Source organism: Chroicocephalus ridibundus, chromosome 1, assembly GCF_963924245.1.
Source record: "Chroicocephalus ridibundus chromosome 1, bChrRid1.1, whole genome shotgun sequence".
NCBI lineage: Eukaryota > Metazoa > Chordata > Aves > Charadriiformes > Laridae > Chroicocephalus > Chroicocephalus ridibundus.
Window position 1 is genome coordinate 13173880 of NC_086284.1, and position 20049 is coordinate 13193928.

Here is a 20049-nt window from a genome sequence, read left to right on the forward strand (position 1 = left end):
ACAAACTGGGACACAGGAAATTCTATCTGAACATGAGGAAAAACGTCTTTACTTTGAGGGTGCTAAAGCATGGGAACAGGCTGCCCAGACAGGCTGTGGAGCCTCCTTCTCCGGACATGTTCAAAACCCAGATGAAGGCGTTCCTGTGGAACCTGCTCTAGGTCACTGCTTTGTCACGGGGGGTGGACTAGATGATCTGTGTCCAGCTCTGGAGCACTCAGCACAAGAAGAACATGGACCTGTTGGAACGGGTCCAGAGGAGGGCCATGAAGATGATCCGAGGGCTAGAGTACCTCTCCTATGAAGACAGGCTGAGAGAGTTGGGGTTGTTCAGCCTGGAGAAGAGAAGGCTCCAGGGAGACCTGTTAACAGCCTTCCAGTACCTGAAGGGGGCCTATAAGAAAGCCATGGAGGGGCTGTTTACAAGGGCATGGAGCAATAGGACGAGGGGTAATGGTTTTAAACTAGAGCAGGGTAGGTTTAGGTTAGAGATTAGGAAGAAGTTCTTTACAATGAAGGTGGTGAAACACTGGCACAGGTTGCCCAGAGAGGTGGTGGAGGCCCCATCCCTGGAGACATGCAAGGCCAGGCTTGATGAGGCTCTGAACAAACCGATCTAGTTGAAGATGTCCCTGCTTACTGCAGGGGGGTTGGACTAGATGACCTTTAAATGTTCCTTCCAACCAACACATCCTGTGATTCTATGATTCTGCAGGTTTCTCAGGAACTCATCCAGCTGAGCTCTGAGGATGTCCAGAAACAGAGATTTGGCAGCTCCTCTGGGCAACCTCTTCCCATGTATTTCCTTAAATCTAATCAGAATTTCCTATATTCCAGTTTGTGTCTGATGACCCGTGTCCTCTCTATCTGTGCACCTCTGAGAAGAGCTCAGCTCCATCTCCTAGACAGCATCCCATTACTGCAGACAGCAATAAAATCTCCCCTTGTCTTAAGGCTGAAAAAACTCAGTTTTCTCAGCATCTTCTTTACATCCCATGTCCCAGCACCATGACTTCCTTAGTGACCTGGTGGGCTTACTCCAGTATGTGCTGAGGAGCCCAGATCCAGACACAGCACTCCAGATATGGTCTCAACCACACTGAGAGGAATGGAAAGTTCCCTGCCCTTGAGCTCTTGACAATTTCTTTTGGGCATATAATACAAAGGTACAGCTTTGCCTATGTGATCTAGAAAGCATCTGGAGTGTTCTTAATGTAACACTAAAATGTGAAAACACAGCAGAAATGTTCCAGTCGTATCACAATAGAAGGTTCTCCTTAATCAGAAATAACTTTCCTCTCCCCACACAGATTTAGCTGGACGTTTCTTTCTACATGTCTCCTGCTTTCTTAACCAGAAATTATGGACTTCATACAGGAACTTGTCAAACAAAAGTTTCGGTCTACTTCACGTAGGAAATCAGATCATTTCAAGGGACCTTTTTCACCCTAAATTTACTTTAACTTTCTTGCTTCAAGCTGCTACTACTTGCTTCAGGCATAAACCACACTTGATTCCTACACATAACAGCACTCATTAACAATATTTAGACAAATAACTATAAGAGTAAAAACGGCTAGTTTTAGCAATACGTGCAACAGAAGACAACTTGTGTGTCATGAAAGTGCAGTTTGAGATGTCCACGAGCGAGGCACAGTGTAGGATTGTTCAAAGCAGTTCATAAACATGAAGCTGTTCCCAGCAGAGGCTCACGAGGGCAATCAATTTTGTTCCCATGGACAAGCTGTTCATTGATCATCGGTGTCACTTCAGACAGCAAAGAAACAGAATCTCTCTCTCTCCTTCACCACCAAGACATGAAGAGAGGCAAGGTAGGAAAGGCTCTGCTTCGCTAAGAGACCTGCATAACGAAAGCAGCACAGTGAAGAAATCAGGTCACTGAAGACGACTCTGTACCAAGTGGGCTCTTGTGCTAAACTAGAGCTCAATGAGACATATAATCTTACTCCAGGCACATCGTCTTTGGAGTTTTTCTCTATAAAATCATCATGAAGTGCCATGTTCACCCACCCAGAACAAACTGGTCACATTCCCATCGGGTTAAGTAGCCTGAGACTACCTACAGTTGAACCAAGGATATTTATTCTCCTTCTAAGGATTTGCATTCACTGCAAAATGCACAGCTTTGTGTTATTGTTCTTTCTGCTGGCCCCTTTTTCAGATACTTAATTGCTTCCTGGTGGTTTTGTAAGCATTTGTTTTGTTTTATCATATTGCTACACTATACATAAAAGACAAAGCAATTCTCTAGACATCTCTAACAGTCATCTCAGCAAATGCTCTCCTCTCTCTTAATGCTGATTTAAGACAGGACTCATTCCAAGACAGGACAGGGCTGCACAATGTTATACATGATGCAGAAGTGGTTCAAGTGGAGAGAGTAAGCCAAGGACCAGACTGGAATACCTTCCAGACTCATCCTTTTTTTTTTTTTTTTTTTTTTTTTTTCAAAAAAAGGAACTGCAGGAAGTCCTCAGTGGTATTTCCAGGTTTTGATTTAGTGAATTGAGTGAATAACTTACTGGGGGTAACATGTTGCATTTTTACCTTTGCTATCTCTGCTCTATAGGCATTTGACCTCCATGGCTGTCAGTCACTTATCTTTCCCTGTTCCTGTCCTCACTTCTATAAAAATATATAAGTATTTTTTTAAGCGTATGCTCAAATGGCTGCATTTGGAAGAATTCGTTTATTGTAAAAATGTTCCTCTATCTTCTGTTAAAAATACAAGAGTTTGTTAATTGGTATTTTTTACAGTATTCTTAATTGTAGAAACATGTCTATGGTAAGAAAAAATGGACAGAAGTATAACTCATCAGGCAGCAAAGTAAGTTGTGAATGAAAGGCTGCATGCCTTCCTATACCCCAACCAGGACAATAAACATAAATCTCCACCAATACAGGGTCTTAAACACAGTAATACAACTTGGAAATGCAATCCTGTTTTATTAGGCAGAATACAGGAAACCTGAATACCGACAGCTACCGGTGGTACATACCACAGCACAGCAGCAGAGGTCAAAAGGGGCACTGTGCGTGTCATCTACTACAAAGCTCAAGAGGTTTTGCTGTTGTCAGCCCCCTCCCCTTCTCTCACCCCTCGCTCCTGCTCTTGGGCAGAGTGCAGCAAGGAGTTCATTCATGGCACTCACATCTTCGTGCAGCCCTGGGTATGAACACTCAGAACCATTGCCATGAGGTGAGCTGCGAAAACAGCAGATGTATCGGGTAACACCGAGGCCCCAACTAGCCCTTCACCCTGTCTCCAGCAGTGACAGAGCAGGTGCCTGTGAAATAGTTAAAAGTCAGTGCAATCATCATCACAGCTTCCCAGAATATTCTTCGAGTGCTCCACAATCTGTAACACAGGAAACCCCTGAGCCAAAACTACTGTTTTTATAATAGCTTTGAATATGTTTTTCTTCCATGAATTTATCCATGCAAACCATTGAAACATTTAGCATTTATGTAAATGTTCAGCATCTGCAACAGCCTTTGGCAAGGCATTATACACCTTAACTTCATGTTGTGTGACTATAATCACCTCCTTTTTTTTGTTTTCAAGATGTTAAATGAAAGTATCATTTGATAATCTTAATTCATGCATTGGAAAAAGGCAGAAGGACCACCTCTAAGATGACTACTGCTCACTAAACAGCAGCCAAGGGCAGGAATACTTTCAGCACACTCACTGGCTGATTCTTAAAGCAACCCATGGCAATCAGGCATTAGTATGTCCATTATCGGCAGACCCCCCTCATTTAGCCACCTCCTTTTTACGGTCTTCAGAACTGACTCAATCCACTTTATGTTATTGTAGGTCAAGGTAAGTAACACGGTCTTTTTTACAAGGTCAACTTTTCATCCATTCCTTTCTTTCCTGCGTATTTGGCAAGTGGTTTCTGAGGCCTACGATAATATCTCCATAACATTACCTCCAAATGATTCTTTAAAGTGCACTTGTAACTTCTAATGTGCTGCAAAACTTTCTACCTATATTTCTTCATGCTCACTGATGATTGTAGTGTAGTGATTCTCCATACTCGCTGATGATCCCCATCTCTTTTCTGGACTGAAGAGTTGTGATCTTTTCAACCACAATTTTTTGAAAAGCATTCTGTGTCTTTGACTATGTCTTTTTTCTGGTTTTACTGTATCTTTTAGTTGGATTGAAAGGTCTAGATCCCATAGATTCCCTGAAGATGAGGGAAAACCATGGATTTTTGCAATCACATGACAGTTTTTTCTGGGTTGTTTTGCTTTCCTTTCCTAACAGTTCCCACCTCCCCATTTTCCGTGTATTTTTTTTACAACTACTCAACCCTGAGCTGGGGTTTCCAATATACTTAACCATCCAAGTCACAAAAATTTCATTCTTGAGTGCCGTTAGTCACCTCAGACTATCATCATATTCGCAAAGCTGGGATCTGGCTCTACCGCATGTATGTATCTAAATTGAATTTCATTTGCCATTTTTTTCACCTGGTCATTCAGAAAAGCAAGGACTTTCTTCACTTTTTCAGTCAACCCTTGACCTTGAACAACTCAGTACTGTCAGCAAACTCTATCACTCCATTGCTCAAACCTTTTACCAGACCATTTACAAATGTGGGACATCACAGGCCTCAACATAGGTCCCTGAGGGATTATTTTGTTAATTTTCCTTACCTGGGAGAAATGAACATTTATTCCTACTTTGTTTCCTATCATTTAGTGAGTTGTTTATCCTATTCCTTTATCCTTTCACATCCTAATGTCCTTAGGAGTCTTTAATGAGAAACTTTCTTCAATGCCTCTTGGAAATGCTGGTAGACTATTAAACTTATGGTTGTCCGTGGCAAGTTTCTGTTGTGTGTTATCACATGCTTACCACAGTAAATAAGCGATCCGTAGCATGTTTTTCTTGGTCAACTACAGACGTTATCAGCAAAATGATTCACATACACAGTTCAAATGCTGTTTACTCAGAGGAATACTCCCTGACAATTCTTGAGTAATATCTTATTCTATTAGCCAAATGTTAATTGTTAGTTCTTACTGAGTTCTAGACTAAATGTTGAGCTTGTTTGGTCTCACCAGGTAGGATGTCACATTAGACAATCACATTAGCCAACTCTATCGTGACCACAACAGTTCTAAAATCTATTGGCAAAGTCCCAGTGTCATAGGAAATAAATAAAAATCTCTCTTGAATTAGTCTGTGATGTTATGGATAAAGAATACAGCTGCCTTAGTGACTCATCTCGCTGTTTTTTTCGTCACCTTTGTGAGGTAACACTCTCAGAGCACTTGGAAGGAGTAGTCCATGCATACAAGGCAGAGCAAGGACTGAATATATGCTTGAACTGGCACTGAAACCACAAAGAAGGATCAATAATGCTCCGCATCCTGCCTCCCTTTGACAGAAGAGGTCATGGTATAATCCATGATCTTGCATGAATCAACAAATCTTGCATGGAAAGCAGGAGCAACAAGAGGCACTATGTGCAATGAAGCATAGGTGCTTATAAGTTTTGAGCAGGAACCTAACCAAAACCTCTGTGGAAAAAACAGAGGGATATTTGGCAGCTGAACTGAGCAGTCACGTGCTGAAAGTTGGATGATAGCTATAATCCCATGGCACTTAGCGTTTTGGGAGAGCAGACCTAACTCATTCCCTCTTTCTATTCTGTTTATATTCTAACTTAAAAAAAAATAAAATAAGCCTGTTGTCAAATCCTGTCTTCCTGCTCCTAGCAGCTATGTGACATGTAAGAACCTTAACTTTCCTGCCTCAATTTGCCACCTAGGATGAGGGGTTGGTGATGGTGGCATCCAAAAGGATCTCAAAGGTAGGATTTGAGGGAAACTATCTTGAAGAGGACACCAAAATGTTTCACTGTGTTTCTGTTTTTCATTGCTGCCCAGCCTTATTCCACTGGAAGTACCAATCTTCTAACATACCGTAGCTCATAATTTTGCCCCACGGCTTAACGGAGGAGTCTCTGAATAATAATGAAGCTGAAAACATGAGTCATCACTCTTACACATTATGCAACTGCTATTATTCTGATGAGAAAACATTGGATCTGAGAATTCATTTCACTGATAAAAAACAAAATAAATCTTTTTTAAATTATTTCAGTGTGATAGCTTCACTAGCTGCTTTAAAAAAAATAACCCCCCAAACTTAGATAAACAAACAAAACCATCAAGATGATAATCAAGACCTGTCAAGTGGAAAAGGGTACAAATGTAGTTCTAATTCCATCCATAAGCATGCATGTTCTGTGAACCTAAAAATGAGCATTATTTTGTACTATTTAATAGCCAAAGAATGCAGTGAATGAACACCGGGCATGAGACAAAATTCAGACCTAGAAAATGTTGATCCAGAGGGATTATTGATAGGAAGTAACATGAAAAATATTGTAATATTCTTACAAGAATCCATAGCAGAAACCTCTCTGGATGATCATGTGTGCTACAGGCCACATAGCTCAGAAGTGATACAGCAGAACTAGAAGAGTTTTAGAGCAGAATAATGAGCACAAATCTAAAGACAGAGTTTAAGAGAGATTCAGTTTTTATTTTTTTTTACCTGTGTGAATAGGAGATAATATCATGAAAATAATGAAAAGTCTGAAGAGAACAGAAGGGGGAGAAAAGGCCATGCAAATTAACTGTTGGGAATTCAAAACCCATGCACAGAAATACGTGTCTAATGTTTGCCTTGTGATTAGCTCATTGCCACAAGAAGCTAACACAACCTTTTATGTTAGTTGATATTTTATCCATACCAAAATCAAACCACAAAACTATCTGATTATGATCATTAATATGAACTGAAACTTTGGAAGTCTATTCATTCTTGTATTGCAGAGCAAAGAGAAAATTTAGCATTTAGAAATCAGGAAGGCAGACTGACACGTATCTGTCTGCTGCATTGTTCTTTCTTCTAAGTTTCTGGTTGCAGGCTTGTTCAGAGACATTGTAGAACTGCAAAATGTCACACTGGAGAGTACTTGAGCTCTAATTTGCAGTCCTATACTTATCTTTGTTTATTTGTTCGTATGCCAGGAAGCCAGACACATCTATAAAACTTCCAATGCCTGTGTATTCTTGTAGATCAGAAAGACAATGTGAAAATGCTTTTATGGTGAATACTGCTGCCCTATGTTCCAAAATTTGCTATGCCAAATATGCCTTTTCAATTGACAACAATGAATGGACTAGATCCTCTGTGGATATGAATCAATGTAGCTTCATTGATTTCATTTTACTTGACTGATTCACGCCAGCTGAGAATTTGGCTCAAGACTTTAATTGGCTCTAAAAAGCAAGTAAAAATGAAAACCCCCAAATGAATCAACTAACACAGGTATATTCAGTCCTTATTTAACACACAAAACCGTATACTCTTTCACCAGCAGGTCTCTGCACCACACAGTTCAATGTCTTTTGGATGTTGTATTTCAATCAATTAAGGAATGCAAACATGCAATACACAGATGGAGCTGAAGTCCTGGAGAGTGAGGGAAGACAAAGGAAAACAGGGAATTGTCTGTCCCCAAAATGCTATTTCTGTGAGTAGTTGACTTGAATTTCCTAATCCTCTCTACTTAAACACACACAGAGAAGTCAGTCAAACACTGACGTTTAATAAAATTCCTTATGGCACCACTTTTTGCGGCCATGAGATATTTAAGCTCAAATGAGCAACCCTTGTTTGTGCTTGTTTTTAAGCACTCCTCAGTGGAGAGTGGGATAGAGTCCCGGTTACACAGGTGCTGTGCTTTGCAGCACAAGGTAAGATTAGAGTCCAGCTACGCCAGGCGTTGAACAAAACACAAAGAGGAGACTTTAGGCACAGTGGAGCGAAACACACAAGAAAAGAAAGAGCAGCGCCCGTCTGTACAAAATCCATGAGCACACAGAGGCTGCAAGCCTGGCTCAAAGCTCTCATTGAAGACTCCCTCGCACTGGGACTTGGCTGGTGTCTCCAGGAAAGGCACTGGTGGAGTTAAGAGCAGCACTCCAAGTCAAAAGCCTTCTCTCCAGTCAGAATTTAAAAGGAGAAGAAGTACAAGACAGTGTAGACATGACGATAGAAGTTGGAGACCCAAGTCTTTCATTTTGTGCATGTAAATTAAAGAGGGAGACTGAAGCTGCAGTCCCCCACACATACACAGTCCTGCCGCTAGTAAAGAATACGGTTGTACAAACCCATCACTTGACATGTTGTGACCATGTGACAGCTCTTGTTCTCCGTTTGCACTGGAGCCACAAAAAGATTTTTGTATGTTCTTTTCAAAATATTTATTTTGCAATTCTGTTCCTTCCAAATACAGCATATGGTGCCTTTCCAGGAGCTCAGGTTCCTATCAGATATTTATTTTAGGGATTTCACTAGAAAAACACAGATGTAGGAGAGTTGTCCCGGCAAAACATTTATTTTTTTCCGAGAAGATGCTTCCCCTGTAAGCCAATAAAAGCTATTACACTTTGAAAACATGGTGTAGTCCCAATAAACAGGTGTCACCACAGCGTGTTCATCTTTTTGGTTAATACAACCTCCAAACCCCTCTGTGTATAAGATGAAAACCCACTTAAGACGAGTCACAAGCCCCCACAATTAATCATAACATTTATCCAAGATAATTCAGATGGAGATTGTTTTATATGAAGCAAAAAGAAGAAACCACTTATCAAATCTATCAAATTTTTGAAGTTTACTCTGTTTTCACATGACTCTGACCAATGAAGTGATGTTTTGCCGTGAACACAACAAAAAGAGGAAATTATCAATACTGATATTTTGCTTCCATGCACCTCAGTGGGACAAATTGCTTTTGCACCAGCTGTGGTTTCAGCTTCTTATCCTTAACTTGACTTTTGATTCAAATTGGCTGCTGAAGCTTATTTAATATATTTAACTCATTTTTTTTTAATGGGCTTTATGTGAGCCAGACACTTTTCTCCAGCTGATATTGGTGAATGGAGCAAAACCGGGTGCAAAACTGAGTCAGAGCAGGTGGCAGCTTCTGCTGCTTTCTTCCTTCTCAACAGTATTTCAGCTTCTTTCCATGACTCCCAGAGAGCTGTTCCTGGGTTGCTAGCCAGTAGCTACGCTACATGGTCAATAAAGCCAAGCATACATGAGCCGATTGTGGATCTGGCCCTATGTTCTCAGTACTTGGCAACTACAGGATCTGTCAAAGCCTGTGCCATAGGCCAGGCATGACACAACCATGAATAACAAACCAACCTTTAGCTTCTCCAACCAACTTCCCTTCAGGGGGCAACAATTCAAGAAACACGTGAAGCACTGAACTGATATCTAAATGAAGCTCCAACATTTATTCAAGCATATTATTCTGACCTCTAGGTAGGTCACAGCTTTCTTCAAGACTGTAGACCCATCTCGCATACCAATAATGAAATTTCATAAATTCTATCTTAAAGAACACCAGATGTGCCTGACTTTTCAGACTAAGTTAGAAATTTGTTTATTTGATTTATTTCAGTATATTATCTTTGTGTTTTAACCTGCTATCTAGTCTGGAGATTATCTATGATCATCATCTTACAGAGCGTATTTCAACAATATGGAGAAAAAGTTTCCTGTCCTCAATTAGAAAACTCTGGTGTGTAACTAGAAAGAAGTATGCTATACATATAAATGCTTTCATCAACTGAAGGAGAATAAGAGTTTTCTTAGGTAATTCGTAGTCTCTTTGGAAGGGAGCAAAGGTTGCACCTATTCAGATGTCAGAAGCTGATGATAGTCCACTTATTTAATGAAATGTATTTAGTTTATGTTTGGCCCATCAAAGTTTAGAAGCATAAGTTCAGTACTCAGGAGTGGAAGGGAATGTCTAAATTATTATGTCCAGTCCTCTTCAACTGCAGATGCACCTGGACCAGAATCAAAGAAGCCTTAAACTAAAAATACTCAAAGTCTTCAAAATATGAGAGGTGTCCCTATTCACACCATGCTATAATTCTAATTAAAATTCCACTTCCAAGTGGTTTATAAAGGGTTAAAAAATGATGAGGGGAGCTTTAAAGAAATGGGTAAAGAATGGATGTACACTTTAAGCAGTTCAATGGCTTGATTGATTAGCTCTTATAAAACTCAGTATTGACATCTATTGATGTTCTTATAAGACATGTCCCAAATCTATAAAACATTTACAGTCAGTATCAATCATTTATTAACCCATTATGTATGTTTTATTAATAGAATCTTAATATAAAGCCAAGTTAACATGCTTTAAAATTCTTTGAGAGAGATTGATATCAATCAAATGTTATGGAATAAGTCAGAAATAGCCATCTCTTACACTGTATAGGACAATTTCCAAAGGAATATTGAAATTCCTTTATTATTTCTACCTTCTGAAAAATATTGGGGGATTCAGGAAAATGCAGGCACTGAGTTTCTATGACAATATGTAATAAAAATCCATTATGATGCTCTCCGTATTATTTTCAGGAAAGTAAAAGCCTTTTTTTTTTAATCTTCAGTTTATATCAATGAAACTCTCAGAGGCAAGCCACATGATTTAAGGTCTTAGATACTGAAATGAAAGGAAAGTGAGAATCTGTAGGCCCTCTCTGGACCATATCTAAGGCTCTTCATCCTAAGCTGATGAGCTCTACAAAGCACTTTTGAGATTCAAGTACTATTCAAAATAGCATCACACACAGAAGGGCTAGCACTTGTAGTTGGTGTATAAAAACTGTGTTTCCATAAGAAATTCCCTTTACCACAGAATTACAGAATGGTGGAGGTGGGAAGGGACCTCTGGAGATCATCTAGTCCTAGTCCCTGCCCAAAGCAAGGCCAGTAGGAGCAGGTTGCTCAGGGCTGTGTCCAGTTGGGTATTGAATATCTCCAAGGATGGAGACTACCCAACCCCTTTGAGCAAACTGTTTCAGTGCTCAGTCACCCTCACAGTGAAAAAGTTTTTTTCCTTATATGTGAATGGAAGTTCTGTATTTCAGTTTGTGTCTACCTGTCTAGACTATTTATTTGCCTCTTGTCCTCTCACCAGGCACCACTGAAAAGTCCCAGGTCTCCCAGACTGTCCTTGTACGCCAGATGCTGCAAGTCCTTAAATACTGCAGCGGCCCTTTGCTGGACACGTATGTCCATGTCTCCCTTGCAGCAGGCACCCTAGCACTGGACACACCACTCCAGATGTGTCTCACCAGCACTGAGCAGAGTTGAAGGATCACCTCCCTCATCCTGCTGGCAATGTTTTTCTTTTCTGCAGGTGACCACAGCTGTTCTCACAGTTTTACCTACTGCCTTTATGCCAAAGACAAGCAGATTTACCTGTCTAGACTCTATTTATTTATCTCATTCCCTTCTACCCTCTCTGCTTTTCACTGCTGCTTCCTCCTTTGTATTTTATGATCCAGATACGAAAAAAAGGACAAAACAAAAGTCTTCTTCCTAACACCAGATCTCCCTGAACAGCTTTCTCAGTCAGACCTTCCATGTCTCCAAATTCACGCATGTAACTAACAGAGGCATCTCACTCCTGTTTCATGCTCCCTCACTGACCACGCGTGGTGCTCACATTTCAATCTGAGCACCAGTGCCTATGGAGCCCAGGCAGATTCTTCCTCCCACGATATGTCTGAGCAGTCGGGTCTGGTACCTTTGCCTTTGGAGAAGGAGAAAAGCTCAGTTGCACCCCAGCCTGACGGCAGAAACATTTCAGTATAAACAAATGATATTGGGGCAGCTTCTCTCTCCATGGCATGGCCCTTTCTTTGACACATGACCTTGTTTCCACAGAATTCAATAACTGTAGGACAACTATGTTCCATAGAGAAAAACTAATTTCAAAGGCTTGCACAAGTGTAACTGTAGACTGCCTAAGTTTCCTCTTCTTTTTTTTTCCCCGAGTTTAGCTATGACGGAGGAGAGCATTGCAACCAAGAAGTTACTGTTTTGTCTTTTTTCCTAATTGCTTACTAGCCTGAATGCGCGTTACGACGGAAAATTTTCAATGATGTTTCCAAAATACATTTTAAAACCTGATGGTTCAGTGATTACTAGGGGAGAAGGGCAGATAGAAGGATTTTTTCTTTGCCTTAGAGCTGACGCTGTGGCCATCAAGTATTAACACAATTATTTCTGATTGCCATGGCATTTGCAGCTCAAATCCCACACATGCAAATCAGGTCTTCTTGTAGTGCACCCTTTGAAAGGCAATCATGCAAGCTTAGAGGTTGAGCATGAGAGCCTAAGAGAGGGCAGGTGATCCTGGAGCTGATATTAGGCATCAGCCAGCACAGCAGAAAAACAGAGGTCATAGGCCAAGGAGAAATGATGACAAATTTATGTGAGACTGTCACATTTTTCCCCCTAGAAATTAACATGCAGATGCAGCAGACACGTTCGTTCCCAGCCCCATACGCTGCTTCACAGCAATGGAACATCACAGCACCAGGAAGAGGTCTTACTGCTCTGCATGAGGACCCAGTGAAGCTTGAGATGGAGCCTTCAGTCTTTTGAGGACTATCTCAATTTTGCAACGTTTGCGCAATCTGAACTAAACCTTTTGAACTTGACTCACCATTCATCATGCTGGCCTGGCCAGATGCCACATCTTAAAGGGAACCAAGCAAGACACACAGCAGTGGGGACAATATTGCTGTAACTTTAAGTCATAGATGGGCAGACTGAATGAAGTGGGTACCAAAAGCCACGTCTTCTGCTGCATCTGAATTGAATTTTCTGTTGACTGGTTCCCCATTTGAGGATAGGATTTTAGTTGATGCCAAATGATTTCTGAAAATCCTAAGTGGTTTTGCAGTTTCCTTTTTTTTTCCAGAATAACTTACCACCCGCTATTTTTCCAAAGTCTATTTTTAATTCCTCACTAATACATGCCACAATTTCACTAGTTCCAGTGCAAAACACGCAATGGAAAACCACACTGCAAGGGCAAGAGGCAGTAACGTACAGAACAACCTAGGCTATGAACTCTGCACAGATCCAAACACAGCCTCTCTCTTTTTTTCACAAACACAATCACACACATGTGAAAGACTAATGAGTCAAACAGCCTTGCGAATCTTAAAGCTTCTGGTTGTCAAGCCTGCCAAGTCGGTGCTATAAGATTGGGAATTGTTAGCTTAGCATGACGTTCTGAATACATCCAAAATTAGTTGACTGGGTAGCACGGCATTTGCCAAAAAAATTGTTTTCAGAAGACCCAGAGGTTATGAAAACAACTTTTCTGGACAGCATCCAATTTGCCCAATGATTGGTCTGCAATCGTTTGTCATGCAGCGTGCAGCAGAAAACCCTGAGCTGAGCTTTGAAAGCAGCCGGGATTACCTGTGCTAATGTACTAACCGCAGAGCAAATATAAGCACTAAATGCTGTCTGCATCTGGCCTACATTATGCGGTGAGATTACCTGATCACCCTCTCTCTGTGTCCAGAAGACTTCCTACTGGACTGCTATCGAGAATGCAGGGCAAAGATTTTTTTTTTTTTCATGCTTTTTAAATAAAATTGGCTTAAAATCAGCAGTCCCAAGCCAGTATGCAAGTTTCTCTTCTTTTCCCTGATGTGTCTGCGCCAACAGTAATGCCAAGTGAGAACAATCATAACCCTGGTAAAACACCAGCGAGCTGTTCACACCATGCTGACAACTTTAATAATAGCCAAACAGGCCATAGATTGTCTCAGTAAGAGAAGGGCAGACAGTTTTTCGGCTTTCGCTTTGTCCCGGTGCTGCTGGCTAGATGCAACATGACAGCAGTTCAGATACATACACGCAGGGCTAAGTAGCTGCAGGTAGATATAAAGCAGATAGTCTGCAGAAGACAGAGTATGCAAATGTGTGTTGGGAGTTAAAAGGATTCAGCTGTAACCAAACCAAAACATGCCTCTGTCAGCAAATGGATTTCCTCTCCGAGTTTCTTTCTTTGCTGCTGGGCTTTCTGTTTGCTAATCAAACAGACGCTTAGAAACAAATGAACTGTCAGGAAACTAAATAGCAGGACAACGCCCTACGCCCAAGTCACGTTTTATTGTCCGCTGTGTCGTCCCATGCGAGCAGCCCCCTGCCCGCCCTCCCCCTGCCCTCGCCGCCGCCACCGGCCTCTGGTGAGACTGTCTGACGGGAAGCGTTGCCCGTTCAGCATGGGCTTTATTACCTGCGGAAAGGCCACTGTTAGAGCCAGCCATGCCAGATTATTACTTTAATAATCAGGAGCAAAGCAATTTGTCAGGCCAGCGCAGCCCCTTTTACTGGGGAAGGTTTCACCTCAACCCCCCACCCAAGCAGTGGCCATAAACATCTGAGAAAGGCAACTGCTTGCGTCCAATTCTGCCGTCACCAGCCACATAAATTAAAGCAATATCCCCAAGCTACCGCATGGTATTTATTCAAGGGCCAGAGAGGAATTCTATTTTGAGAGAACATTAGAATGTAAATGGAGGTGAAAGTCTCTATTTCTCCCTTTCTCTTCTGCAGAACAAGTCGCAGACATTGTTCACTGCTTCAAAGCTAACAATAAAAGACCGTCTTCTTATTCAAGTTGCAATGTTCAGTGCTTTTGTTCTCCAAATCTATTTTACCACGTGGAAAGGCTTTCTGAGGAGTTAATATACACTGTACAAGAATTGTCTCCTTATAAAAGAATTACTGCAGTCTAAAAATAGTGGCAGCTTTGTTACGTGTGCTTGAGATTTTGCCTGATGTTGGGATCAAAGTTTGCAACTGCTGAACGAAAAATCATTTACTATTATGAACCGCACTAGCCTATGAGCAAGACTATTATATGCCAGATGAATGTGAGCATGGCCCATAGCAGGTAAAAAGGTCATGCCTCTCTTTTTCCTAGGTACAATAATATAGTATAGCATAGTATAGCATAGCATATTATAATATAACATAACCATATATGTACAGTATATGTTACAATATTGTAAACATACAAGGGATGTTTAGATTGGATATTAGGAAAAATTTATGCACTGAAAGGGTTGTCAAGCATTGGAACGAGCTGCCCAGCGAAGTGGTTAAGTCGCCGTCCCTGGAGGTATTTGAAAGACGTGTAGATGTGGTGCTGAGAGACATGGTTTAGTGATAACTTGGCAGTGTTAGGCTAATGGTTGGACTTGATGATCTTAAAGGTCTCTTCCAACCAAAACAATTTGATGATTCTATAAGTCCGTGTCTCTGTCCACGTCTCTTGTACATTGGATATACTACCATGTCTCCAGAAATCTTGACCTGTTAAAATCGGTACTGCCGTTCTTCACATATGTTGATAAAATGTCAATAGAACTGAAGGACCTTTGCCTACCAACTGAGTTTAAAACATCATTATTTACTAATTATGATGCCTCTGTACAAAATTCTGATCTCATTTCCATCAAAGCCAAACACTTTTTGTCCACAGGCTTTTAAATTGAAAGAAATATAGAGCTCTTACAGGTGCAAAACGCACCAACCATACTTCGGCGGTACAAGGGGTTGGTGATAAAGGAACCAAGAGAAAGGCTTTTCCTAGGCAAAGAAGTCCCCAGAAGGAAGGAGAACTGATGTGAGCCATCATGCAAGTGCATAGTCTCATATAAAAACCACAAGAGGCAAGAACAATGGAGGCCAGTATTTTAAGATTGTCCTAAACCCCTTGGGAGGTCTACACAGTCTGATTTGAGTGGAGTTATGCACTGACCGTCACCTTGCCATGGGTACCTCAAAATGTGTCTGTAGACACACATGTGTGTGTATCTCTGAGTAATTTTCTTGTCTTGTTTATTGCCCATAGAATTGCTTATGCGACCGAATTTTACTTGCTGTCTGAAGGCCAGACAATGGCTGGGAGATTGGGCATTTAGGGACTTGAAGCTTTTGTCCTTTTTCATCTTCACCAAATATTTAAGACACTTTTGAAAATGTTATCCAATATATTCATTTTTAGGAATATCAAAATTCCTCAAATAGGAATATCAGATTGGTTCTCCATCCAGAGAGCAGCTCTAGAAGCCTTTCATGGCCAAAGAAGCGCGTGAGATCTTGTGAGCCCAGAAGTTCCTGGCAGTACAGCATGCTCCTAAGTACAGCCAGACAAAGCATCCCCAGGCAGTCAGCAAACTAGCCCTAGGGATGGGACGGGATTGGTCAGGAGCATAGACATACTATTGACTTGAACTGATATAACCAGATTTGGAAATAAAACTTTCCCTCCCAAGTCAGTCTGGGATTTCAGAAACACAACTCTTACTAGGCATGCTTTAAGAAAAATCATAAAATGCGATTGTGTCACTTGGGGTGAGACCACAGGCCTAGCTGACTCTTTTCTTGTCACTGTCTGAGATATTAATCAGTATTTACAGTAAGGGATAGGCAAAGGAAAGCATGATCGTTCCCTGTGTGTATCCTGCCTGCATCAGGATCACAGGCTGCTCAGAGTATCATGGGAATACAGGGGTGACACAGGGATACATTCTCCAGATGAAGCTACTTCTTAGTACATGTATACACTTTGTTCAGAATGTGCCACATCTGCCAAAAAGATGTCCTGATCTCCATCAAGGATCACAAAAGAAACAGCAATTTATTCAAAACTGATTTGAAATAGTGCACTACGCGAGCCATGAATGGCAGCATGGGCTCAATCCTGATCCCTCTTGCCTCCATGCCTATCCATCATTCACCCATTAGCTGTCACGGGTGTGGATTGATCCAGCAGCTGCACCAGATTCTCTACATGCCGCTATTTTGGCAGCGTGGTAGGTAGGAAGTGTATTACAGTGATAAGCAAACAGCATAGGAGAGTCAAACTGTTTGGCAGCCCAAATGTAAGGGCGCTTTCCTCTCGGTTATGATCTCCCCTCATGCAGTTCTGAACGAGTTCAATACTTTGTCCACACGCACTTAACTCCAACCACTATTAACATCAGTCGTTCATGCTCTCCGACCCCTCTCATTCATTTGCAAGCTGCCACCCCCCCTCCCCCGGCAGCCCAGCTGTTTCCCAGACCATGTGCTCTTCCCGCTGGTGATCCCTTGTGTCACAGCCGAGTTAGCTCAGCTTTCGGCTTCCAAAGCCCTACGACCGACACGCGGCTTGATCCGAAGGCTGGGATTTCCCCGTGCTGCTCAGCCTTGCCCCGCACAGCTTCACGGAGAGATAGGGAGTTTGTTTATTTCCTGCAGGCTGATTATGATCTGTGTTGATTTAACGTCAGTCCTCACCAGATTGCAATGTATAACAGAACTGTCCTGGACATAAAACTCCCCCTCAGTTTTGGTGGGGTTTCGCACAGGCGGATCAGTCATATTTACATGCTTTTTTTACAGTCAGATCAAGTCCTTAGTTTAAGCAATACATTTTGAATCATATTCTTGATAGTAATAGGAGTTTTTGTTATGCTTTCAGTGGACGTATGCTTAGGCTGAGAGATTGGTCTAATCAGGATCAGATGATGGTCCTTTACGTATTTGGAAATCTTACAGAACTCATTCCTTGCCAAGTAGTTTTTCGTAGACCTTTCATTGTAAAGGAGCATGATATAAATTTTTTTCCATGCTTCCAAATCTGGACGTGCTCAAAAGCTGGCAAAAGGACGGTGGTGGCCTGGTAGCCGGATGACTCAGTGACTTATAAGGAGAACAAGATCAATTATTTAAATCTTTTCAGCAGTATATGAAAACTCTTACTATGAAAGCAGGGACAACCATTTAGGTAGTTTTCCTACCAAAAAAAAAAAAAAAAAAGAAAAGAAAAGCAATCATAATGAAAGCAGTAAAGCAACACGAAATATTATTTTTAGTGAAATTATATCCTACGTAATAAAGGCAAGACAGTTTTAAAGAAGGACTAGTATTTAAGCTGATGAAAATTGCAATGAAGAGAACAAATGGGTAACCAATGAGAAGAGATTCCCGCACAGACAAACCAATGTGTACAAACAAGCCAGAAACAAAACACCAAAAATAAAATACCAAAAATAAAATAAAGATGCCATAGCCACCATGGCCTACAGCAGAAAGGTTAGAGACATGTGGTATCTCTTACTAAACCAAAAAAAAAAAAACAAATAAAAAAGAAATGGGCAGGCTTCATATTCAGAGTCCTGGTGAGTCAGAGAACCAAAGAGGAATTTTTGAGCATAAAATAACATTCATTTTCCCCCAGCTCTGTCAGCTGATCTGGTAAAAGAAAAATCTCTTCTCCCTTAAAAGCTTGCATTTAAAAATAGAGAAGATAGATGAGATTCTTAAACAAATGACACTTCTGTCCATCCACAATGCAGATATTGGGAACATCTGAAACAGCAAATCATCTAAAAATCACCTTCCTGTAACTATAGAAAAAGACCTGGAAGAGATCTCTGCTAATGCACCCATCCTTGTGCTGCCGAGCAGTATTATTATGCATAAATCTATTCATGAAAAAGATTACCCCTTCTCCTATTACTCAGTAGAAACAGTTTAATATAGGATACAAGATAAAAAGTACATAAAAAGGTAGTACTCCTGACTTATTCAAACCACCTGTCTAAGCATTTAAATGCATAAAAGGGGGAAAAGAACCAGAAAGAACATAAAAGGAAGAACATCCCATTACATCACCACATGATGTTGGACTCTCAAGGCGAGAGGATATTACAATTCACTTAATAAAACATCTGTAGCGTCACACTGAAGTAGCGAAAGGCAGTCAGCTATTGCAAGTGTGTATGCTCTTCTGCAATTATAGAAAGAACAATCTGGTTTTGGCTCCTTTAGCTTCCAGCTAAATATAAGAAAACAAACACCCACTTCCTTATGTATATTTCTGCCTTGAGAAAGACAAACACTGCAATCTCTTGTCCTTTTTTTTTTTTCCCTGAAAGAAAGGAGGGAGGTCTTACAACTAATTTGCTGCTGTTTTTTCAGTTTCTTTGTGTCACGCAGTTGACATGTTTGTGTATAACGTCTATGTTCTTCCAAACAATATTTACCACATACCATCCCAGGGACCCAAGTTAGTGGGGCTGACAAATTTAGTATCTTTTCACATTCTTCCTCTTCTTGACTCTTTCCACCAGGAATGGATGTTTCCTAAGGTTCATTCTTACTGTGCACATGCTCTTGGGTGCTTACATGCTTTCTGTTTAACTCCCAGTGAAGGCAGAGAAAGCTACACATTATCACAATATACTGAATTTTGGGGTTTCCAATAAAACCCTCTCCCTAAAGCTGATGAGTTAACAATTAAACCTTTAGAAGTCTCCATTTGTAACTTTGTTGGCGTCCTATTGTCCTGTCAACTATACACCTTCTTAACCATTCCTTGGAAAAATCTTGTCAATCATCTCTTACATTTTTATCCAGCATGGAAAGTGTGCTTTTCAAGTATCATTTTCTATTTCCTTTAATAAGGCAAAAAGTGTCAAGAAAATTGTAACAAGTCTTCAAACTGCAGTAGGACCATCTGGGTAGCAATGAAGAACTGAAAAGTATCAGGGTCACTACTCTACTTCCCGTTGACTTGTCTCAGCAATCTTGGCTGATTTCAAATCTTTATATATAGTCTGCTGATGAAAAAATGCAAGGCAGGCATGTACACGTATATATTTGTGTGTGTGTATGCTTGTCTATGGATTTATTTTTATTTACCAACTCACAGCAAAGAACAACTTTACCGCAGCATCCCCAACAAGCTCTGAAACCGAGGAGCCCTGCAAAGAAGGTTACCAGGGTAATGAAGATGTGAGTTTGCAAGAGCATGTACTGCAGTTACAAGTTTGTCAAAGCCCGTGCAAAAGCACAGGCCTTGAAAGCTGCAGAATAAAGCAAACTACTGCTTCCTTTGTACATCTATGATGGAGATTATAGGAAGAGCTGAAAGGATAGAGGGAGATATAGTAGCAAATCACAACTTGCTTTCATATTTCCAATAGATGGTACAGCCATTTCATTGGTCTCTGGTTTCTGCTAATTACATGCTGTGGTTTGCTCTGAATAGAGGAGAAACAGCATCCTCCTGGAGAGTAACAGAGTAATCACAGCTGGGT